This window comes from Anas platyrhynchos, chromosome 16 (genome assembly GCF_047663525.1).
Source record: "Anas platyrhynchos isolate ZD024472 breed Pekin duck chromosome 16, IASCAAS_PekinDuck_T2T, whole genome shotgun sequence".
NCBI lineage: Eukaryota > Metazoa > Chordata > Aves > Anseriformes > Anatidae > Anas > Anas platyrhynchos.
This window is the reverse complement of record NC_092602.1, coordinates 9,849,575-9,874,892: the sequence shown is the minus strand read 5'-3', so window position 1 is coordinate 9,874,892 and position 25,318 is coordinate 9,849,575. Positions and strand designations below refer to the sequence as shown.

The 25,318-nt window shown below is 44.2% G+C and overlaps 1 protein-coding gene across 9 annotated transcripts in view; it reads left to right on the top strand.

The window, feature by feature from the left end:
• Positions 1–25,318, top strand: part of HIC2 (HIC ZBTB transcriptional repressor 2) — an 81,423-nt gene that overhangs the window by 12,619 nt on the left and 43,486 nt on the right. Inside the window, exon 1 of one of the 9 annotated variants that reach the window (XM_038187690.2) lies at positions 22,706–22,840. The exons of the other annotated variants lie outside the window; for them this stretch is intronic. The gene's annotated coding sequence lies outside the window, so the exon portion shown is untranslated. Of the gene's footprint in view, positions 1–22,705; positions 22,841–25,318 lie in introns of those variants that run through there. 9 annotated transcript variants of the gene reach the window in all.

The following is a 25,318-nucleotide window of genomic DNA, read 5'->3' as shown; positions in this document are numbered from 1 at the left end:
TGATTTGTACTTTGCTTTGCTAACTTGCTGGATTCTTTACTTCCTCCAGAATTCTCAGCTGTGCACATACTTGCTTTGTCCAACCATTTCTACATATTTGCCCTATCACTGTAATCAGTTCATTCTCTGGCATGTGCCCATTCCTATCTGTTTTCTCTGTCTCTTTCCACACAGACTTTGCACCATGTTCTGGGATGTCCTTCATAAACACAGCAGTCATTTCTTCACTTTAAACTACTCCAGAACTTCAGAGAGTCACCAAAATAGTCTCGGACTGCATCCACGCAACTGCTGGTGTGGCATCTGTTTGTGCGTGAAGCCTCTCTTTAGAAGGAGATCTGTGACCCAAACCTCCCTGCAAACATTAGTCCTACTAGAACACGTGAAAAACACTGGGCAGAAATATTTTTGATTTGTGACTTGCATCAAACTGAGATCCCAGTAAATAAGAAGGCATCATGCTTTTAGGGAGATGAAAGTGAGGAATGTCCATTATGACTTGCAGGAAAATCTTCTGGCTGTTCTGTTGGAGAAGATGCCTTTCTGCTTCCCTCAGTTTACCTTTCAACGTTTGATTAATTCTTCTGGAGAAGAAGAGTCATATGATAGAGTTCTAAGGAATATTCCAGAAGAGAGGAACTTTGATGTTTCTCTGCTTTGTCTTGCTAGATACCAGCGGTTACATTGAAGCCTCTGGTTGTACAATTCCCACTTGTTTTGAGGCTCAAACCTCCAGCATGTGTCAAAGTCCTGCTTTCCAGGTCTACATGCCCTTATATCTGAGGGAACTTGTGACTGATGGAGGGTTTGATACCAAGTGCTCTCAAATCCCATTGAAATGAGTTGAGAGTGCTCATTGCTAAGATCAGGCCCAACAGCTGAGATGCAATTTGCAGATCAGATCAGTCATTCCTGCACTTGGGTCACAGTGCTCTGGGGAGAAGCTGTGTGGGCTCATTCCCTGCCAGGGACAGCTTTGAGCCTTCTCATTACATTGATTATTACTTATTAAAGGCAAATATAACACATGCGCTCTTTCTCTCATTTGAATATTGGTATAATACGAAACAAGAGTGTGCCTGTGTGGACTAACTGAACACATTTACGCTTGGTGCTCAGTTACAGCAGGAAAAAGTAGGTATTGGTACTTAGTGCTGAACAGCAGAGGCCAACCCATCAAGTTTTCCAGCTGCAAATATTCTATGTCTGAATTTCTAAAATAGTGTGTGTCTATCACAGGCCCAGAGACATGACAGCACATGTGGAGCACATGAAGGGGAAGACACAGGACATGAATTTTTCTGCAGGTTTTAACAAAGCCAGAATTTTCTGTGCCCTCTGCTCTGCCACACAGAATGGAAGCCCCTGGGGATTTGTTTCTAGAGTCATCTGAGAGCTGCCAGCACAAAATGAAAGCCCCAAGGGTTTCTCCAGTCACTGAAGGGGCACCTGGTGCCTGTAAATGTGAAAATGCAACTAAGCTGCACTTTGAAAGTGAGAGGACAGCAGCCTGGCACAGTCTCTTGGGAGTCACTGAGCAGTAGAGACTGACACAATGTGGAAATCACGAACATGTGCTTAAAGCAGTCATTTGGTTAGCCAGTATGTGACTTCCTACATCTGGGTGGCTGTTGGGCCCCACATCCCACATGGGGCTGTCCCTCTGCCACCTTCCCCATGTCTGTGCATGAGGCAGCTTCCCTTCAGGAGGGGCAGGACACCTGCTGTGACACCAAGTCCTCCTCCATTGCAGAGCTGGGCCCGTGGGATGCCTGGCTCTAACGAGCAACGTGAGCTTTCCTCTGCTGTCCCTTTAGGGGGCCTGCCACCTGTGTGTGTGGAGACAGAGGTCTGCATGGCCTCTGTGGGGAATTTCACCATGAGCCTGCTCCCACTTTTGGCTCCATCAGACAGATACACAGGCCGTGGATGTGAGTGATGTTGCTGCCCTCCCCAGCTGCCTCAGGTGCAGCTCACCTGGGGGGAGTGAGGCAGAGAGCGCTGCAGGAGGGCGCTGGGGGGAGCGTGGGCAGCGCAGGGGGCCTGGCTCCAGCCCCGGGCTGTTGGGACCCCCGGCAGCAGGGCTGCTGCGTGGCTGCGGTCACGGACAGTTGCACCTGACGTGTGGGAGCTACCTGGCACCTTGTGGCTGTAGCTGCCCATTGATTTTTGTGGAATTGATTCATAGAGCTATTTAATGGAATTGATTCTTTTTACAACTTTTTTCCTCTCTTAAAGACCAACTGTTTTTCTTGAGTGATGGCTACAAGTTCGTGTTTATGTATTAATATACTCACGCACCCACGGCCCTCACTGTACTCCTTCTGCTCACACTGCGAAGGAAAGTTTCAATCTCAAATGCAATCTTAAATTTTAATACTACATTTGATGTATGACCTGGAATAAATTAAACGTGCTAGAACTTGTGAGCTGAAATCCTAGTGGTGGGTATAACCACAAAGCAGTGTTCTATTAAGCCAAGGACTGTCGAGAATGTCTGTTGTGGTTGTGTCTGGGTTACGAGTGGCTCCCTTTGGTTTAGTGTAGGTGGATATTTTTATTCTGCCTGGCTTGTGAACAAGGGGATGAAAATTCAAAATTTACCTACGAGAAGTGTAGGACTGTGCCGAGTTTTCCTTTACAAGCCCATAGGTAGGAACCACATTTTTATCCTAAACCCAATATTTTTATTGTACTTAATCTCTTTCATTGATTGTTGCTAACTGGTTTGCATTAAGAAAATCTGTTATTATGTGCCTGGAGGAATACTATGAGAAACACTAAATACTATCATTCTTTGTCACTGTTTTGTACCTTGTAGGTCAGTTCTGCCAGTAAGTTTAACTTGCCATGAATTTCTTTTATGTTTTTAGGATTCATTCTTTTTTCCTTCCTTTCTGTCTTTCTTCTTTTAAGAAGCACCAACATAAATTTGGGCAGGGTCCTAGCTCTGTGTGAGAATCCTGAAGGGATATTGCACCACCCAAACTTCCAGATCAGAGAGACTTAAAAATGTTGCTGAGGGATTAGGATCCTGCTAACAACTGCCTGTCAGGATACACTGAAATACATAATCTCCGAAATAGCCAGCACTCAAGTCATACAAGGTATTAATAATCCAGAAGTATCTCCTTGAATGGCAATGCCAAACCAACAGGACATCAACAATCACAGTTGTTCCGTGTGATCCCTGTATGAAATTTAGCTAAGCAATTTGGCAGCTGTACGTACTACTAACTGCAGCCCTAAGCATAGTACATTTTGGTAATCTAGTTATCACCAGAGAAGTGACAGAGATAGTACAAGCCAACACCCTATTTGAATAGAAGAGCTCTCAGCTTCATGACTGCATATCAAAACTTCCACCCCTGCCCAGCTATCATTTGTAGCCATCTAAAAACTGTTGAGAATCCAGCAGGGCCCCCTACTGTGCATTTAACTTATACTGGGAGTTTAACAGGATGGCCAAGAATAATATCATTAGCATGCTGAATGTGCAACTGCTGTAGAAGTGGGTTGTACATGTGAACAAAGCTTAGTAGGAAAACTGTAGATGGTACGTGCATGATGCAGAGCAGATAATAGCAGTTCATCCGGTTGTCTTATATCTGCAACTCTAAATCCCACATGCCATTAGTTTTGGAAAAGGACTCCAAATGTAAGCAAATTGCCTTGACCCAGATTTTAAACTGGTAAAGGGACTTGAATTCACATGCAAGATGATATGGGCCTTTTTGCAAAACATGATATTTAAATGTGGCTTGCTTAGAGAGGCTTCTAACAACAATCAGCCTTAACCATGTGTCCCAGAAGACAGCTAAGACTTTATTCAACATCTTAGTGATCCTAAATGGCAGTCTTTGAGAAGGAAAACTACATCATTACTTTGTAAATTAAACCTGCAGCAGTTGAATTATACTGTAGTTTTACAGAGGTGTTTTATATACCACAGCCACATTGTAAACTAGATTTTGTTTGCTTGGAATTATACTAGTGATTTGTAGTCTGTCTCTGACAGATGTGTATGTGTTTCTCTCTAACCATCATATGCCCTAAGCAATTATGCGGAGTTAACAAAACCTACAGAGAAGGCAACTGCTCTTATCTGTCTTGCCCCATGCCAAGTCTTTGCCTTCCAGTCTCTGCTGGGAAATAGTAGAAATTCCAGGCATTCTTTGGAAGGGAGAGGGTTAAGTTTAAAGAGAAGGGTATCTTGTCTTTCACCACTACTGGGGTGGAAAGTTTTTAACTGTGCCTGCTCCCTAAAGGTGCTTCATTACAGATGTGATGATACGAGTTTGACATGTCCTTGTAGGATAGCTTGGACATTAAGGATCTGTACTGCTGAGGGTCTTCCTTGTCACATGGACAGATTCTGACATCATGACTCTCAGGGTATGAGAAGAAGCATTTACATGAGTATATGAGATTTCATAGTTGGTGGTACATATACTCCTCTATAGCAAAGACTATAGATAAAAGCATTGTTTATTTTAGGGAATGCAAAGCCCTAAAGCTTTCACTAGGTGTGGTACAAGCACAGTCTGTTCCCTGAAGATGCCACAGTCTAAATGGACAGGATAAGCAAAAGGCGAGAAAGGAAGCAAAGCCATGAAGAGATGCATTTGAAGCCAAGGTAGTATGACAGATACGAAGGACTAGGAGAGGGAAGAGAACCTTGAGTTCCAGTTTACCTTGCTACCAGAACAGACTACTGTTATCATAACACTTTTTTTTTTTCCATCCTTATTCTTCCAACTAAATTAACTTGCCTTGCCTCAACAACTGACCCAATCCCTGCAGTCTTCTGGTATATTTTAGCTGTTCCAGAGAACTGGACCAGCAAGCACACTAAGAGCTTACTGCACACTGACGGATCACTGCTGACACTCAGTATGGGAGTCTTTAGCTCATGGCAGAGGAAGGTAACCAGACAAGACAGCTTTGTGCCCAGGACAAAGGCAGACACACAAATAGAAGTTGCTTTGGGGTTTGCACAGCTACATGTCAGTCTTGCTAGTTCTGGAGATGCTTACCTTCTGTTTTGTTTCCTGGTGCTTCCCACAAGCAGGAGTAAGACAAGACAGTGCTAACGCCACACGCATCTGCCCTAGGTGTGTTCTGGGCATGCACGTGCATCTTACCTGAGCTGTGACTGAGCTGTAGCCAGCTCTCCGATTAAGTCATAATGTTGCAAGTTGTTCTTGACTATTTAACTTATAAAGAGCAACATCATTCCCCAAGACCGAGACCAACCTCTGGGCACCTACCCTCAGAACACAGAGTGGAGGCAGTTTTTATGTGTCTTCTCTGAGACACAGTAACAGGAAGATAAAACAAATACAACTTCTTACCACTCCATACTGCACAAGAGTGGTTTTATCAGAAAGGTCCTGTGGTTGTCTGCTCTAATCTTGCTTGTTTAAATTTCCTTGCCAGACTCCTGTCTTACCAAGCATTTAAGGGATTGCATTTCTGCAGTGCTTGAACTTGGAAAGTTGTGAGACGGAAACAAATATTCCCACTCCAGTATATGGTAAACTGGACCAAACAGTTACTTAGTCTTTGTGAGTTGCCTTGGTAAACTTAAAGACTTCCTTGTATTAAATAATGCAATAGCAAATTCTTCTCGAAAAATAAAAATAAAATGCCTGTAATCAGATAATGGTTGCTCTGGTGCTAGTGGTAACATGGCATTGAATATCTCTTGGTTTGGCTTCCACAGTTCAGGGGTGAGGGGAACTGGAATGGTGTTTACTGAGCCAATAAACTTCTCACTAAACATAATTCATGGGCTCTAGCTGGCTAATAACCAGGACCTCAATGCACTAACAGTTGGCCTCATACATTTTAAAACAAAGCTTTATTTGAAGTGAAAACTTTAAGAAAAATAAACTTTAGGATTTAGTGGCCTCTAATATTATCCGCCTCCATAGGCCATGGGAGATCTCATAACCAAGGAGTGCATTTTTAAATATTTCTATTGCAGATTTTTGACCAATGCTAAAAGACTGCTTGCTCCATAGATTGCCTCAGCATCATTTTTTGTTTATTTGTTTTGAAACTTACAGGAATCCATACAGTTCTTTTAAAACAACACTATGCGGGGATATTTTCACCCTATTTATGTTTAAAAGGAATTTCGGCTGGCCATTTGAGTGCTCCAGGCAATCAGCGTTTCTTCAGTTAAAAGAATAAGGTGAAGCGCTGAAACAAGGCTCTCTTAAGATGGCATTTTTGAAATTATTTCCATGACCTTTCTTGTAGTATTAGATTTCCTCCAGAGAGGAGAGATCTTCATCTGAACAGGTTTATTTAAACACTTGCTAGGTTATGAAGCAGGATTTTCATTCCTCGCCTCATGAATGAAAACCTGTGCTTCTGCAGGTTGAATCAAGGAGTGCTTCTACTTGGAGCACTGCAAAACTTCAGATTTGGATTGGTTTCCAATCCCCATCTTTTGCATTTGTGGAGAAGAGTACTGCATTCCATATTTGTTTAGTTTCTAATGAATGTGATTTAAATTCTTAAATAATCCCTAGCAGTTCCTGGAGGAGCGTGGGTGAGTGGTGGTTCTGCCCTCTGGTGCACGTCTAACTTGTACTGGGAGCAATGTAGTTCCTTTATAAGGACTGGGAATTAGTTAATTTAGATTTCTGCTAATGGTTTTACCTTGTCTGGTAGACATTGCCACTTTGTGCTTCAGCTTCTTCCTTGGATGGATGGAGAAACAACGCCTGCCTGCCTCCTGTCAGATGCTTTGAAGTCTGTAGATGAAAGATATCATATGAATGCAAAGTACTTGCCAGTTAATGTCAGTAAGTCATTTTGCTTGTACCTTGATGGAAAAAGCTTTATTGTAGGCTTACAATGAATAGATTTGCATATGCACCAGCAGTTCTTTCCCTTTTACTTAAGTCTTTTGGAGAATTATATTGACTACCTCTCAGAAAGATAAAGGGAGGTTAAATAACAAACAATAAAAGATTATTAGAGGAAATTCCTTGTCATGTGATACCTTAAAGATAATACTTGTTAATATTTTGAAAAAGAAAGAAAATAACAACTATGCACCTAGTCACAAAGAGTTCCTGCTAAAGAGTATCTCCTGTCTTTCAGGGATTATTTTCTGATGCCGAGCCAAACCTAGTTCCATCAATGCAGAGAGAAGTTCTATTACTGTACGCTGATTTGATAAGATAATATAATTAGTGTCTTGGTCCATTGATGCAGACCTCTACTGTCCAAAAACAACATTAGGTTATTAAATCAATTCTCATATTTGTTACAGTAATAAGCTAAAATAGCATTATTTAGATACCACTTGTCTAAACTTAGATAAGTCATTCAACTGTATCTGTGTTTGCTTATCCACATTCTTCTGCTGCTTTTAAAAACCAACACAAATTCAATAGGTAGGTGTAGGCTTTGGATTTCCTGGTTTTTATTATTCGGTGTGGCAAGGTCTTTGCTGTCGGCTATTTGTATCTTGTCTGTTTAGCTCTGCCTCCCCGTGAGCAGGAGCAGATGGGCAGTAAGGAAACGAGGGCTCCAGTGGATAAATGCATCATCATCAGCTACTTTCAAGAGTACCCATGAAGCAGGCTACAAGTAAGATAGTGCCTGGGCAGCTAATCTGAACAGGTACCTACCAGCAATTTCTGCTAACACACAGACTGGGAGACCTGGGTTTGAAGGTTAAACTGGCAGAGAGCCAAAATCAACAGATCGAAGAATATTCAGGTAGAAAGGCAGGGCTAAGTTTCCTCAGACTACAGTTGGCTTGAAGGACTTGGAAGCCCTCTGGCTCCTAGATATTCGAGGAAGTACGGGCCTTGCAAAATGCCCATTTCAAGTATAAATGGTACCCCCAAGCCCCTAGTTCTTAAGCTGCTACAAGTATTTATGATTCTACGGGAGATGTGCTGGCTTATTCAGAGGTGGCAGAGAATGGGTTTTGTAGGTAAACTTCGATGGGCTCTTTTTAGCTGTACACAGATTATACAGGACAGTCTGATCTAGCCTGATGTTGAGCGACTATTGTGTCTAGTGAGATCTGTTTTTTTTTTTAATATTGCATTCTATATTAACTTGGGCTGCAGTCCACAATTTTGCTGTGGCCCCCTGTTCTGTAACACATTTACTTGCATGGGAACATCCTGCTTTTTGTATGAGTGAGGACTTCCAGGGTGAGAGCTGAACCCTGATCAGCTTTGATCCCGATTCTGCAGTGGAACACAGAATTCTTTGAAAACGTAAAGAGCCAAGCTCTGCTGCTGTGTGCTCCCAGCGTGCTGCTGGCAGGAGAGCGCAGGGCCAGATGGAGAAGGAAGGCTATTTAACGGGCCGTGTGTTATTGGAACTTGCCATCTAACATTCCTCGCTTTCCCCAGTGTGTTCTCCCCCTTCCAGGGTGGAATGCAGTAATTGCCATACCAGAAAGAAGCCATGATCTGTCTGTCTAGTCTGGCATCCTCTCTCCAAGAGAGGCAAACACCAGATGCTTGAGGGAAAGGTACAAGAACTCCTAAAACAAACAACTAAGCAATAACTTGCCTATAGAGGAAGTTAGTGGTTGGCTTATGCCCGAAGGCAAGAGAGTTCCTAGCCTTTCCGTGAGTGTTCTGTGTAGCTGGGTATTCTCCTTCACGTACAACACACTTGCAGTTAATCCATTCTTGCTGACTCCTTGCCTTTTTGGGCTGGGGACCAAGGCACACCGCAGGTCAGCTGCACTGCCGTGCGCTGTGCTCCAGTGGTTCTCAGTCTTCAACTTTCTGTGGGACAGGGAAAGCGAGATGTGATGTTGTTCCTCAGTGCATCACTGACATTGCTGCCTACAGACCAGTGCTCGCTCTGGGCAGCTGCTATTCACACCTCCTTTTGCTTTTCTTTCTTTTGCCAGCTGTGTTTGCTGACCTTTTTAATTCATCTGCCATCAGTAGCCCAGCCTCTTGTGCTAAAGGCATGAACTATGTTTGTGCTTTTTCGTAGGGCTCAGTTTTGCACATCTCTGTCCTCTGCTCTCAGTCCTTTCCACCTCTGTACAGAAATCTTCCCACACTGTGCACGGCCTTATCACAGAATCACAGAATCACAGAATTTCTAGGTTGGAAGAGACCTCAAGATCATCGAGTCCAACCTCTAAGCTAACACTAACAGTCCCCACTAAACCATATCCCTAAGCTCTACATCTAAACGTCTTTTGAAGACTTCCAGGGATGGTGACTCCACCACCTCCCTGGGCAGCCCGTTCCAGTGCCTAACAACCCTTTCAGTAAAGAAATTCTTCCTAACATCCAACCTAAAACTCCCCTGGCGTAACTTTAGCCCATTCCCCCTCGTCCTGTCACCAGGCACATGGGAGAACAGGCCAACCCCCACCTCGCTACAGCCTCCTTTAATGTACTTATACATTATACTTATGCTGTGCCTCATCTCTTCCTGCGTGCTGGGCCTCGTTAACATAGTAAATGTCCCTGGTCTTTCGGTAGATTTTCCTGGAGAGGATCCTGAGAGAGTGTGTTCCAGGTGGCACTACCAAATGATGGGATTTACCCTGTCCAGCAGAGTGGGATCTGAGCTCTCTCCTACTCCTCCCTTCCAAACACAGGAGCAGGAGCCTGGCTCCACTGGTGCAGAATCAAGGCCACCAGTAAAGGGCCACTGAGCCTCTACTGCAAGGCAAGATAAGAACTAGCATCTAGTTCCCTCCCTCCTGGTGTTCTCCAGTGGCTAAATCTTTCATCACAAGCTGCACATACGGACAGCATGTCCTGCTGCACAGGAACATTGCTGGTAACTGGTGTGAAATAGCCTCCAGCAACTGAAAGCAAGAGGGAGAGAGACCTGCCTAGAAATGAGAAAGACCTCAAGCAATATCTTCATTCTCTGGTGCTGATGTGGAAGTCAATATTATGCAGGACCTGTGTTCACCTCAGGGATGAGGAAGGGGAGAGCGCTTTTTTAATTATGTATTGCTAATTCTTTCCCAACCAGCCAGCCTGGGATTTCCTTGCATTCTGAGGCGATGCTTTCATCTGTCTCCTGTTAAACAATCTTTACTTGCTTGAGAAGTTGGTTTTCCCTCCTGTCGAAGCCTGCATCAGAGCCAGAGTGTTGCTTACTTAACATTTATAATAAAAATTCTTTATCCTTTTTTTCTTCTTCTCCTGCTCAAAAAGAGGAGCATGTATTTCTGGGGGGGGGGAGATCTTTGGGGTTCGGCCTATTTAATAACCACAATTACCAGGTGCTCTCACTTCAAGCATTTGATCAGTTTCCCGTTGGCTAGCTGGACTTCTGTAGTTCATTTATATAAATATAAGAGGCGTTATTGTATAGGTATGACTAGCAGGGAAAGAACTGGGTCTTCTGGTTCTGATTTCCTCCAAGATGTCCCAGCAGTTTTAGGTAAACTGAAGTAGAGAAGTTGAGTCTCATTTCCTAAGTGACAGCTAGAAATTTACCATTGCTTGCTATTTCTCATCTGTGAAATGATCTTTGCTGAACACTTGTGATGAAAAAATGTTGTGGCCATGCAGCTCAATTGTGGTGTTGTATGGCCATGCATGAAGCTAGCTCTAAGAGGTTTGGATTGCTTAGGTAAGCTGGAAACATACCAGTTGCTTACAAACAGCACAACAATGTTGCCCTAAAGCTTGAGAACTGTCTGGTAGGTGGTAGATGTAGGTCATGGAAATGGTGGAAGTCAAATCTAGATGTAGGTCCACAAGCAGCCTGTTGTACAGATGTGGCTGGGGTCTGGCGTCTGTCATTTCACTGCATGAAGTAATACCATGAGTGTTTCTCATGCGCTGCTGTCTTTTCCCAATTTTTATGATATCAGTGTCCTTTTTCCTCACTTTTGCCTGCTAATGCTTTTATTCTTAACAACACATGTGCTCTGGTACATTGAAACAGAAGGCAAATGTAGAGCCAGAATTCTGTTTCATTGTTGGTTTTGTTTACTTTTAATGCAGCTTGAGATTTGTAGATATTAATAATTAGTAAAGTTGAATTTATAATTTTAGTTGGCTTGTTTTTAATTGTGGGTGATAATTAACTTCAGCATGGAAGTGGGGGGACTTCCTATGCCACATTCAACTCCAACGTAACGTGTAACTTCATCCTTTGTTCAGCTCATTAATCCTGCATGGGCACTCTTAGAATTAAAATGCTCTTAATTCAGTAAAATGAGATAAACCAAATTAAAGTTCCTTTTCAAACTGAATGAGTGTGCCTGCACAGAGATGTGGTTTAGCTCATTCACTTTAAATTTACAACTTTAGTTAATCTGAATTAAGTTTCCCAAGTCCTGCATGTAAGACCTCTTTATTTAGAAAGAGCTGCTCTTGTGGAAAGAGGGATGGACTCAGCCCTGTCCTGAGGCATTCGGGCGTGCAGCTAGCTTTTTCAGGGAGAGTTTCTGGGCATTAGCAAATTGTCTACCACATCCTTTTCTTCTCCTCCCAGAACGCCTCTGTGCCACCTCCTAATACCAAAGTTTCTGAGCCCTTACCCTGAATACTTGCTCTGTTCTTATTTGCGGTGCAGCTGGAGAAACAATATTTCAGCAACTTACATTATTTAAGAACAGGGAAAGGCAAACGCATTGTAAAACCAGCCACGAACATACCCTTTGATTTGAAAGTCCTGGCTTGTGGACACTTACTGCCCACTCCAGATACAGAGCAAGAAGCAAAATGTGGCATCTCTCCACAGCAGTAAAGGTTTGCATTTCGATGTGAAAGCCAAACAATTACCAGAACTATTTTTTGGGGTTGGACTTGAGCTCAGAGATTTGCTTCTGGACATACATGCTTTTCTGCCTGGAAGTGACCATGTTACACTTTTCTTATGAAAAGACAAACTGGTCACATGGGTCAAGTATGTCTATTTAGGACAAACACTGCTTAATGAAACTTGCTGCTTGCCAGATGCAAGGAGTGTTGGACCATGTGAACTCTGCCTGCAAGTTTCACCCAGTCCTGTTTATTGCACTGTTTTCCAACTCTTGCCCTAATGGGAAGTTGTTCACAGAATCCTTGCATTGTTTCACGGGTTGCTGTTTTTGCCAAAAAATCAACTAGGGAGGATCAGTTGGCTTCCTCTAAATTTTTTTCAGTTGGAATTTCCAGTACATTGATCACGGATGTTATGAATAATGGGGAGGAGATAAAAGAGCAAAAATTTTCTTTCACTCCAAATCTGAGCTGTAATACAGAAGTAGACAAACACCAGGGAGGTGGTTTTCTATGGATCAGTTGAAGAATTCCTGTTCCTTCTAACTGGCAAAGTCATACCTAAAATGCTGAAGTCTCCAGAAGCCCCGAAAGCATCATGCACTGTGCGCGTGTACTATAAATAAACTTTTAAAAACCTAATTTAAAAACACCTCTGGCAAAGCACATGCTTAACTGAAACTCAGTTGGTGGAGGTTGACTCAGGGGTGTAGGAAGGAGATGGGGAAAGAGCAAGTGGGAGGAAATAAATGGAACCTGCTGTCAGAGAAAAGCCACTTGTTTGTAATTTTTAGGCTGTCCAAGCTCTTGGCATCTCAGCTTTGGGAGATCCCTAGTGACTTTTGGATGTTTGCCCTTGGCAGGCATATGTTTGTGTGAACTGAGAATTCGAGTATTAACAAAGCTGTATGAGCAGGTTTATTCAACCTACTAGAAAAGGATCAGATGTCTTGGAATTGCGGTTGATTCTCTGGCTCTAGGAATCCAAATGCCTCTTGCTGACAGTTTCCAATCAATTAGACAAAATAATTTCAACAAGCCCTCTTAATGAATTTTCATACATTCAACCTGCAATTTAGATATCTGCATCCCTTTATTTTAAATGGACAATACTTTTGATCTGCACAGAACCAGAGGCTGTTTGGGAAGATGGAGCTCTCTAAGGGTAAATTTCCCTGATAGTATCTGTGTAGGTATGTAATCCGCATTGCTGCTGACTCAAGGCAGGGCTGGCTTACGTGCTTGCTTGTTTTTCAAGGATGTATGAAACCATGATGCATCTTTGAGGAGGGAAAATAGGTCTTTTATACCTGAGCCTTTTAATGTCAGCCACTAAGGGGTTAAACACGTTGCCCAGTTCTGAGGAAGCCCGTTCCAAGGAAGGCATTGACTGGAATAAGGTTTTGCTGCAGACACAAGCTGATGTGCTTGCAGCAAAGATTGCAGGCTTATCAGTAAAGATAAACACGCAAAGGCTTCTAAAACTGTGTGTCCCTGCCACTTGTTTGGGATCCTTTTTCAGAGACAAAGGGAAAATACAAGATCTTCTTCCAGATAGATGCTACGGCAAAGCGGGCAGCCAGCAGGCTGTAGAAACAGAGACCATGTATTACTGCGTGGTTTGGAACAGGTACAGGAGGTATTAGTTTACCTGATTCAAAATAGTACTTGAGACTTTGCAGTATCATGTGGGGTTGGCTCTTTCCACTCAATCATCAGCCTTTTGCAGAGCGTCCAAGTGCTGGACAATGCTGGGTTTTGTTGTCCTCACTTCGTTTCTTCCCATGGCTAATTTCTGCATGCGGCTTTCTGCTGCTGAGCAATCTCCAGACTTTACTACCCATTTGTTTGCCATTTCCCACAAATACTTTGAATGTTCTTTTATTTTAATCCTGGTGCTGAGAGGAGGGGAATGGAGATAAAGTTTCTTTAACAGAATGGAATAAAAACGTGCAGGATCTGCTACAGAATTTCTGGGCACAGAACAGACCTCTTGAGTTGCCTGCAAAGGTAGTCCCAATGATAATATTAGGCATTATTATGGTGTAGCCTTATATATCATATATTTGTCTTTATTTCCCCCTTTTCCTACTTGTATCATCAACACTGCAAAACAGCAGATGCAGAAATCAAGCAACTTGCCTCTTCAGGTCAAATTCAGGAAGTCTGCATTTTAAATACAGAAATTATTCCAGATGGGTGAGGACTGGCACTTTGTTTCTCTCCAGGAAAGTCTGTGCCATTCTGAAATCTCAGCCTGGGTTCCTCTGTTTTGCCACAGAGTCTGATTGACACCTACATGTGTGTGGCCCTTTTATACAGGGGAGGACTTAAGTTTGAAAATCCGGACATTTTTGGACTGTGACAACAGTTGGTATGGTGTTTCAATCCATATTTTAGTTTTAAAAAATCAGGTTGATTATTTAAAAAGAGATTGTAGCCACTTATTGCAAAAATCAGAGAGGTGAACAGTTTGTAGGTTTTATAATTTAAAAGCTTCTCTCAATAAAGTGATTCTTTGAATTTGAAAAGAGGGATTTGTACTATTTTAAAAAATTCTCTTCAACTTGCAATGTGATAGATAAAGCTAGTTCTGAGAATGTGAAAATGTGGGCTCCATGTGCTAAAGCTATTTGAAAAGAGGTGTGAGTGAAGGGGCCGAGGTTGGTGTGAACGTCAGACTTCCTGCCTTCTGCACTTTCTGTGTCGCAGCTGTAGCACGTTCGTAGTGTGGCACTTTTTTAAAAAGGGACTCTGAACTTACCCAGCCTTTCAGGAAAAGACTAGCTGCAGCCAGAAATTCTGGTCCATTGCAGGATGACAAGAGGAAGAGCTTTGTTACTAGCTTGTGTTTGATCTTAGCTGCTTTTTTTTTTCCTGCTCTCAGTAGCATGCTAATGATACCTGTGGGAGGTGAAAAACGGGTGAATTCCTGCTAGGGTGCGGACAAGTTCGCAGTTTAGTTCTTGTCCTCTTCTTCCCCTCTGGTAAAAATTTTGGGGGCTGTCCCAGATACATAAAAAGGAACTTTTTCATAGAATAGTTTTCTGTCTTACATCTGCTGAGGACTCTGAATCAGAAAGACAGTAAGCAGTTGACTCAGTTTGTTTTGTCTCCTCTCCCCCTTTCTTATGTTTAAAATGATGAGTATTTATGGGAAATGACTGGCTTGAAAGCCTAGGACAAGTCTGAGCTGCCCATAAGCCATTCCTTTGCTACAGTTCAGGTTTGCTGTGTTTATTTTAAACTTTAAAGCTGAAATGCCAAGTGCATCCTGAATTCTCATTCTGCTTCAAATGCCAGTTGCCAGTTTTACATTTCTTATATGTGATTCTCTATGTATTACTCCACTCTTGGTATCAGAGAACCCAGCGAGTGTGGGTAAGCTGCACCCCAGTCAGAAGAACAGGGTAATGGTGAAACAGAAGGGTGCCAAATGTGGAGGCAAATATGCTCCAGTTTCTGCTGCTGCCCAGGAGAGGGTCTGTAAGTCTGTGATAAGGAATGGAAAGAGACCAAAAGGGATGGGTGGGCCCCCAGAGAAGGCGATCTGGATGCCAAAATATCTTGCTCCAGCTTTGCACGGAGCAGTGTGCAACTGCTTCAGAGGGAGGGCTAGCTGTGGTTTGTGGTTTAGGGAGTCGACACAAATAGTCTCTGGACCCTTTTTACGGGCCTGCAAAGCAGTGTTCTGCCCAGTGAAACGGAACTTGCCCTCCTTGGTGTAATCCTTTCTTGCTTAGCAGGTTCGAGGCTCTGTTCGGAGCAAGAAGTCCTGTCTGTCTGTCAGAAAGGCTCCCAGCTTAAGAAGTAGGGTTTAGCATCCTATGTAGTTTATGCTATGCTAGAGTTAGATTATGCTGGACATGTCTGTAATTAAACACTTGGGTTTGGGTTTCTGTTTTTAAACTACTGTTGTAAACCAGCAGTAAGTACCACGGCAGACAACCCATGAAGATGTTTCCGTGCCCAAGAACCACATGGTAGGCTAGGCTATTTTTTTCTTCTCTCAGTAAATGAACTGTGTAACTTTTTTGTGGACAGAAAATACAGAACAGTGTGTTGACCTTCATTGCTGATCAAACTTCAGTTGCACCCAGATATAACTGATAGCAGGCCTTACCTGGATTTACTTTCTCTCAATGCACGTAGCTGGTCACAGGGAGGGGAAGTGAAATACTTCAGTAATACACACAGCATAAATGCCTGGATGGAATAAAGACAAACAAAGCACATCAGAAGGGAAAAGGCACTACAAATATTTCAAATTCAATGACAGAAAATTTCAATAGTTCAAATATTTCATTTTGTACGTGAGGCTGATGCTGTACCCCGTAAAACTCATCCAGACAGGGGGAGATCGCTGCTACCTGATACTAAAATACCAGCATGCCCATTGCCCAGTACCATGCTCCTCATACCTGGCAAAGCATTGGTTATGCTAATCTCTCAGTCTGCTTCCCTTCCAATTGAGTGTTCTTCTATAGGGATGACCAGAGGGAATCTTAGTGATACTACAAAGAAGCCTGTTTGCTTAAGAGGGCATATGTATATCTTTTAACAGTTCGGCTGTGTACCTCCTTTGTGGGAGGATCCCTGATCTTATACAGAGGGGGACAAGTGCTAATTAACTTAATTCTGGGAACAGGAGGTGGTATGACCTTTTCCAAAGTGATTCTTTTGGGCTAGAGTTTATGGAGAGGTATTTGCTAGATCAGTGCCTGAATTTCTTATAAAAACACTGTTTGTTCCCTGGTGTGGCTGAGGGAAGAAATTAACCTCCTGTCCTGCTGGTTTGGGTTCACAGTTCCTTGCCTAAAGATTGTTGGCAAGATTTATCCATCTTATCTTTTAGCACTGAACACAGCAAGTAGATCCAAGTTTTTAAACTTAGTTTGGCCTCCACTCACCATATGTTGTGAACATCCAGTCTTTTACTGGTACCCCAGGAGGAAATTCATTTCTGGGGCTTTTTTTTTTTTCCTTTGTAACTATCAAGATGTTGTCTGTCCTGCACATCTTAAAAAATTCTCCCCCTTTCACCAAAGAAGTGTTAAGGATCCTTAATGCCATCTCTTTGCTGCACCCCCTCTGAGCTGCTCAGGGACACAATTACAAACGCCCTGAGGGTGCCAATGCTGTTTGATTTTTATTCTTCCTACCAGCACTAAGCAATCAGTTCCAGTGGCCCCAGTGTAGACAAAACCAGAGGCAGCTACAGCACTGCCTTAGCACTAACTGAAAAAAGCAGAAGTTACGAGACGTGGCTGAGATCAGCTGGACCGAGGGCCTTTGGTCTGAGTGCTGAGGAACCGAAACGCAGCCCCCACAAAGCAGGCCAGACCCTCTGGGTCACCACATCCCTGGCTCACAAAGCACCTAGGAAGCCCTGGCTGCTGAGCAGCGCGCAGAAAGCTGGCCACGGGGTCTTACTACCTTGAGAGAGGTAAGGAGGCAGCCGATGAGACTGAATTTTCCTCACAGAAAGAAAGATCTTTGGTTCCTGCCCCCTGTTGTCTTCTAATGTTTCAAAAAAAAAAAAAAAAAAGTAACTCTTCCTCATTCCCCACCACCACCCCCACCACCAAAAAAACACCCACAGGTTTGCCGGACCCTAAGAGAAACAAACGTAAGCACCTCTTTGGAAAACACTCCTGAGGCCTGCGGCCATCCGGCATTCCTGAGGAGGCCGCGAGCCTCCCGAGCCTCCCGGCGCCCAGCGGGCAGGGCAGCGCTCTGGGGGCTCGGGGCTGCCCCCGTCACAGCCAGAAAACCCACTCAGCACCGTGATTAAAGGCTCCGGCCTCTCCTAAGTCTTTGGGCTACTCGTGCTCAGGAGATGACGGCTTAGTTTTCTGTCTCGGTCTGTCCCATGCCTGAAGTGTGGGGGACTTGTCCCTGTCCTACTGACACCGTGAAGCAGATGCCGTGTCCTCATCTCACTTTGTGCCACGGCACGGCCACTGCAGAGAGAAGTCATTTGGTAACACAGCTAGGTAGGGGGGAATTATTTTGATCAAAATGAAGTGAAAATCTCCATTTCCCACTTGGTTTGACCCCTATTTACAGAGATCTATGGGTATGTGTAAGTACAATGAAGATCTACATGAGTGGAAATGTGCCCTGCTAATATTAAAAGGTACACTGTGGAATTTTGCCTAAGGATAAGATGTAATTTTAATTGAAAGCTGCTGTAACTTGATAGGGAATATCCACAACAGTCTTGAGGATCTACTTTAAAAAATAGTTAAACACAGAGCCAACTCCCATCACTCTGTCTCTCAGAGCTCTGTGCCCTCTTTGATCCATCCATGGTGCTTACGATTCCTCAGAGACACGCACACTGCCAGTAGTCAGAGCTCATTAATATTTATATGATTCCTTCCATCTTAAGATGTGCGCTTTGCGATTATTAATTAAAACAATTTCACCGAACCCTAGAATTTAGCTCCGTTTTTATAGCTTACAAAACTGAGACCCAGAAAGTTTGTGTCCTCACATGAAGACAGAATGAGATCAAGAATGAGGAAGCTCTAAAGCGTGGACTCCTATTAGGCTGCATTTATTTATCTTCTCCAGTAATTGAGGAGGCAGCACAGGGCTCCTCTGGCACTAAGGCGCTATGTGTCTGTATAGCCTGGGCAGTGCTGAGAGGGTGAGTGAAGGGAACCCACTCTTTTATTTTGGTTCTTCACACGGCACTTGGTTGCTTTTTAAAAGCCTCTTTAGGAACACAACCTGGGAAGGACTTGCCAGCCTTGCAGAAAAGCGAATGCATTACAGCTTTCCCCAGCACGCTGTGTTTTAGTTCCAGGGTGGGAGCAGACAGAAGGGATGGTGGTTATAATCCAAGCCAGACGTGGGCTCTTTCCTTGCTGTCCTTCCTGGTGCATATGGAATGAAAGAGCTGGGCTGAGCGTGAGACTGATAACGGGAGGGAGGGAGGGCTTGCCACGCGATTAGACCAGTTCACTGTAAACACCTAAGTTGCACAAGTAGCTCAAACTTTGATCTTTTTTGTTGTGGAAAAGAAATCTGAGACTGTGAAGCCTGCCTTCAGTCACAAACAAGGAGGTGGACATTACTCAGACCCAACTTTGGAAATGTAAATACAGGTAAATGTGATCAAAATGGGAAAAGCACTATTTTTTTTCCCCATCCATGGCTCCCTGGCATAGTCTGCTTTCAGCAGGGGCTCCTACTCTGACTTGTCTAGCTCTGTTTGTGAATGCAGGCCCCAGTCCCACACCTGAAACGCCCAAATCCAAATGCTCCCAAATACTGTCTGGGATAAGGTTTAAGCCACAGGTGCAATTAAGCTTTTAAGTGGTAAGCCTATTTGGTTAGGGGCACACCTAGAGCCTACAACAAGCTGAGAGAAAAACGATCAGTCTTTCAAACTGACAGGCGGTTCCCGAAATACTGCTGGAAGGGTTAAGAAGAAGCTACAACATTCGTAATTCTCCTGGTATTTATTGTAACGAGTCTCTGAACAAGTTCTCTGTGGATGCATCTGGCTGCCCTAGTGAGGTGGGACTTGCTTTTAATTACAAATCTGGTAATGGATTGTCAAAATGATGGTGTTGCTAAGGCCCTGGGCACACTTTTGTTCGCCCTCTCTTCTTTTCCCCCACCCCCTCCTTCCCAAATCTGCCTGAGCAAACACTGGAGCAAAAGGAGAAGTTTCACAAGAGTGTAGGCTGTTAGCCTGTGGCCTCTTTTCCTATTGGCATTTGGAGCTCTGATTAGATTTTTAGAGGAAAAATGTCACAGCAGGTTGAACAGTAAGATACTGACGAATATTTTAGACAGAAATATTCAGAGACACTCAACGAGCTTATGAAAAATACTGGGTGTAACACTCGGGCTGATCCTCGCCATTCTGATTTCTCTGCACCATGTCGTAGTGCTGCCCTTACAATCACTGGGACAACATCAGAGACCTTTGCTTTGCATAGCCTTGAGTTCTTGGGCAAGGATTGAAGCGTGGAACATCAGGACGTGTTAGTGAACACGTCCTAATTAGCCTCTGCCTTGGCTACCACAACCTTAAAGGCCGTGTGCCTTGCCTCCACGATGCCTCCCAAGCATGTTCTACAATATTGCATTTTATCCAAGTCTAGACAAAGTCTTAAGGGTTACGTTGTCAACTAATCACTTGTTTTAGTGGGAAAACTGCTTTCCTTCAGGTTTGTTTCTGTGCCTGCTTTTTCCCCATTGCTGTCTCTTTTCTCCTCCTTCCCTCTGCATACCTTCCCTGCAGCAACTCCCGTTCCATCTGCTGTAATGTAAGCGTTAACTGTTTAATTGCTGATTAGGGAAATCTCATCACGTGGCCTTTGGAACCACACTGGAGTGGGAAGAGTGGGGTGGGGGGCAGAGGAAGGAGACGTGCGAGTTCCCACTTCTCTCTCACAGGCTGACCTGCGAGGGCATTAGTCATTTTTGACACATGAGGGTGTTTAACGTCTCCTCGATCTGATGGGTAGAACTGGTGAATGGGATTTGGATGTAACCGAGTCCTCGTCATCTTCTGCTGCTGAACTTGCTATTTGACCTTGAGAGAGTTCGGCCTGGCCTTTCATCCTTTAAGTGGATAAAGGGCAAGTACTGCAGCTTCATTCTGGGATTCTTGAATGCAGAAGACATACTCATGCAAAGGACTAGTGCTCTTCCTGTATAACAAAATGCTGAGTTTTCTCCATTTTTTTTCATGGTTTTGCATCAAGTTGCAGAGAGTGAGATGATAAGCTGGAGGAGATCTGCAGTTCTCAAAACAGTGAAAGCCCTTTTAGCTCTATGTTCCCAAGCAACCATATGGGGGCTTTTACCCAACTAACTCACTGCATTGTGCGATGCGCGTTCAGCTGGTGTGCCCCTTCTCTCCCTCTGGCACCAGCTATTCTAAGCCTTCTCATGTTATCAGCATTTGGGCTCCTCTTGCACTTGCAGCACCTAGCTGCCACAGCAGCTGTGGCGTGCAGAATAATACTTCAGAAAATTTGGCAGAGTCCTGGGGGACCGTGGGCGACGGAGGAGAGGAGGTGTGCAGGTGGACTCTGCTACCCGCGTAGTCAGTCTCTGCTCTGAAAACTTTTTGTGACTAGACGTAACAGCCAGTTTCGCATTTGGTTTTGCAGGACTGTAGGAATTGCTTGGAGATACGAGCTGGACATTTTCCTTTCTGTCATGAAAGGAAATATTTTGATAATTGGCAAACTAATGAATTTGCCATTATAGCAGAGAAGAAAGAGGTATTTTTAGCAATTAGCAAAGAAAAGCATTTTAGTCAAACTGAAACTATCTTCTCATTTGTATGGGGATTTTATTGCTAGCAGATGTTTAATTTCCGTAAGCAATTAATGTTTTGGAAAGCTGAAAAATTATTTATACACATGTAAAAAAAACCTTGTATTTCACTTCAGTCAGAGAGTAAGCACTCACACGGTGCAAGCTCAAAGACCCCACAAAGACTACAACTGGCATTCTTCATACTTTCAAGGAGCAGATGGGTCTACGTATAGGAGAGCATAAAGGAGAGAGTAAGTGTATATATGGCAGGGAATGGAAATAAAGGGAAATATACCTTTGAGGAGAGGGACAATAAAATGCCAATATACTTATCATGCTGTCTGCCTTCATCACAAAAAAATCCACTCCTCTTTTTCCCCATCCCCACCCCAAAAAAAGTCCAAGTCCATTTAGAAAACACCCTTACAGATCACGTGGCAGCTGGCAGAGGCTGCCTGCCCTTCTGCTGAAGCCAGCTTAAACTCCTGAAACAAAGCAAACTGGGCTGAAATTCTAGGCATTAAAAACCCAAAGCAGCTGCCTCCCTGACATCCTGGGTCAGACTCTCATTTCAGTTTCGCTTCTGCTAGATCTTAGGTAATATCATCGCCACGGTGTAGCTGAAATCAGGGTCTGCTCATCGTGACATCGGTCACCCGTTGGTAATCCATTTGTTATCTCTGCTGCGTTTGTGGGAGCACGCCCACCCACTCCCTGTAGGCTGTGGTAATTTATTTGGCCTATTTTACGTCTGATGGTCACTTGAAACTGTACCTCTTGCCTGTCAGCAGCTGTAGTTGTTTTGCTAAGTGACTATCTAAAGCGAGGCTTCCTTGTGCAAATGTGGATTTTAGCCACTGTCACCAGAAATCCAGTGGTCCTCTTCTCTCCCGACCCCTCCCGTCCCCCTCAGCTGTCTTAAGTTTCAGGACACATGGCTGCCATGAACGTGTGCTCGGGGTTTGCAAAAGGGCTTGGATGACAGGAGAAATCGGATCACACAATGCGCGTTCAGAGCCCAGCCACCAATTGGTACGGCAGGAGCCTGCAGCTCCCTCACGCTCCTTATTGTCTCGGCGTAACATCGAGCAGCCTGCCTTTCTCACGTCCCCCCCTCAAAAATGGTAACACAACGGAAAGGAGCAGGCGGAGGAATGTCAGCACCTCCCGCTGAGCGGCCGGGCTGTCAGCCTGCGCTCGCTGTGGTACCCCCAAGGGCTGTGGGTATCGGGGTGGGGAAGGGCCTGCACACCTCATTGTGCCTTCTTGCTTACGCTGGAGAATCTCCAGCTTATCCTGCCAGTGCAGTGACTGCATGTGGAGGAGGGGGAGAGGTTGTGTTGCAACCTCTGAGAAAATTAGTTGTCTCTATTTTATCTTTTGCAGCTGCAGCACTTTTTTTTCCCCTCATCACCCCCCCCCCCCATGTGAGTGGTATGTCTGAACCATATCCTTCAAAACCAGTTTTCTAAGCAGATTAGATGGGTAGCAGAGACAGCTATGCAATCAGGCAAAAATGTGCACTCAAGCCTCCACTTTTTGCAGTGGCCGGAGCAGTAAGTGTCTACCACCTGGATTTTTTTTTTCCTTATTCTCTCCCTTTCCTGTTGCTGCAGTGCTGTGCTCTGTTGCTGTTGCAGGCTCAAGCAAAATGCTCATTTGGGATCTGAATTATATCGCAAATAGGGAGAGGAAGGAAGCTGGGTTCCATGCTAATGTTCATTAACGTGCAATTAAAGCAGACTCCCTGGCTGGCATGCTGCACCATGCAAAGTGACATTTGCTCCCTGTGACTGCGCTGAGGGGTAAGCTGGGGATTACCTCGGGTCTTCCAACACCAGCCCTCCCCTGACTGGTCTGGAAAAGCAGCGTCTAAGTTTACTGCCCCTCTGAATTCATTCTGCTCTCATGGACTGCAGCTGCAAGTGAATTTGGTTTCTTGCTGCCCCGTATCTTTCGGTGCTCCGTGTCGGTCTCGTTGCATGCTAGGAATCTGACAATAATGGTCGTCACCTGCTTGGAGATATCATGAGAACTCTTAAGCATTGGTATTGGTTTCACGTCTGGTCTCTTACAGGACAACGAGCTGAATTTAGGGCTAAGCTCTTCAGACGAGTTTGGAAACCTTGCAGCTTGTTCAGTGTGGGTGGAAAATGGGGATAGGTTAGTGGGCTGAGCGGCAGACCTGAGGAAAAGAGTTGAGTAAGCTTTGGCTTTCTTCCATGAGAGGAAACAGAGCAAAGTGTCCCAGGAGGCATTTGTTGCTTCTCTGGAGGACAGGAAGGAACCCAAAGCAAAGTGATCCAGAAATGGTTTTCACGGCGAGTCTGGGGAAACAACAATGCTTAAGGGAAGGAGGGAGAGAACTCAAAATATTAAGCCAGAGAAGTTTAGGATTGAGATTTGGGAGAAGAAGGGGGAAGAGAAAATAAACCCTTTATTTACCATATAAGGCACAGGAAAGAAAGAAAAGAGAAACTATCTTGAAGACTTTAGTGTGCTTGATGAGGTAAGAAAGAAACTACCAGAAGCCTAGGCAATTGAAGTTGTATTTGAAATATTGATAGAAAAATGAGCTTTAACGTGTTGGCACAATGCACTTGTTTATCTTCTGCTGATTCCCCAAAAGTGAAGAATTAATTTGAGAAGATGTAGAAATTACACGCAGAAGGAAGATCCAATCTTACTGGTAGAAAGGGGGTGAAAAAGTGGGTGGAAAGCTGGTTGGATGTGTCAACCACAAAAGCAGTGAGATACGATCATAAAGAATTCGGGTTTTAAAACACAAGGAAATCATGCAGATACCTTTCGCACTGACTAAAGCAGCGTCTTTGGGTGCGCAGTGCTGCCAAATGCCCCCCTGTCACAGGGGCAATGTTCGGTACGTTCCCACCAAAGCCATGCACCATCTGTTTGTGTTGCTCAGAGAAAAGGTTCGTCTCCTTATTCCCTTTCTATTAGATGTGACAGATTAATGTCTTTGAGGGCAGATCACTGTTAGGCTAAATCTTTCTCTGGTTATGATTCCTTATAACTATAAAACAGTCACAAGGTTATGGGGTTTAAAAAGAGAGGTTTATTACAGTTTCCAACACTAAAACTACAGGCTAAGTGTCTCTCTCTCTTTTTTTTTTTTAAAGTAAATCAAAACCATGCATCCACAAGCACTCTCTCTACCTTCTCTCGGATGCACAGACCTAGGGGTAAAAACACGCATTATGAGACAACCGTTACAGATTCTGCAGGAAAAGAGCTAAATTAACTTTCTGTGAACGTACACTAGACCTCATTGAAACCTCTCGCCTTGTTTTAAGAGCAGTTTGGTGAGCACGAGCTGGTGGCAGCCCTTAGCTTTGGGGCAGAACTCAAAGCCTGCAGCAGCTCCACCAGCACTCGCCTCTTCCTCACCAATGCAAAAGCCACGGCTGTGCCTCGGCCAGAAGCGAGGTTCAGGCATCTGCTGCTAAACCTCAGCCTCCATCCTCGTCAGACCCTCTCTAAACCAGACGTTATACTTGGTCGATGAACTCAGTCCTGCAGTCCTTGGGTCACACCAGGAGCTGTGTAGGAGGTGGAGGGGCGCTGATATTGCTGCGATTTAAGTTCCCTGCTGGGGAATTTCTGTAAGAGTGAGCTTCGTTCACTGCATTGCTTTTAAGACAGCGTGTTCGAGTGCCCGAATGAAGGTGCTGCTGTGGTCGGTCTGAGCCTGATCTGAGCTTTCCTTTGGAGTGGCTTTTCTGGGAAAAATAGTTTCTTTGAATTAGAAACTTTTTTTTTTTCCCCCTTAGAAAAGCCCAATTCTAGGTGTCTGTTCACCTGTACAACTAAGAAACTTGCTCCTTACCAGAACTGTTACATTGACGGGTCTATGCTGTGACAATGGGAATACTTCTTTCCTTTGCTTTTCTTCAACTGGTCTGAAAGGTTTCACCCAGATTAGTTCAAAACTTTGTGCCACACTCCTCACCGTGCACGGCTGCTCAGAGAGCAGCACTGTGATGTACTTGTCCTCCTCTGGACTCCCAGGGACCTGGATTTCCCATACAGCTCTCCCTGGGACCACGCTGTGCCACGGGGCCTTCCAGCCATGGAGACAGACCCAGCAGTGCAAGCAGGGTTATCAGGCTGCCAAACTGCAGGGCCTCTGAGGCTGTGTGCCAGTGTGAGAATAAAGGCAGTTCAATAGTGTACTGACTCAAAGCAAAATTTCTTGGGTCAGGTCACCAAAACAAAATGAACCAACCTTGGTTTCAGAAATGTCAAAATATTCCGTTTCAAAA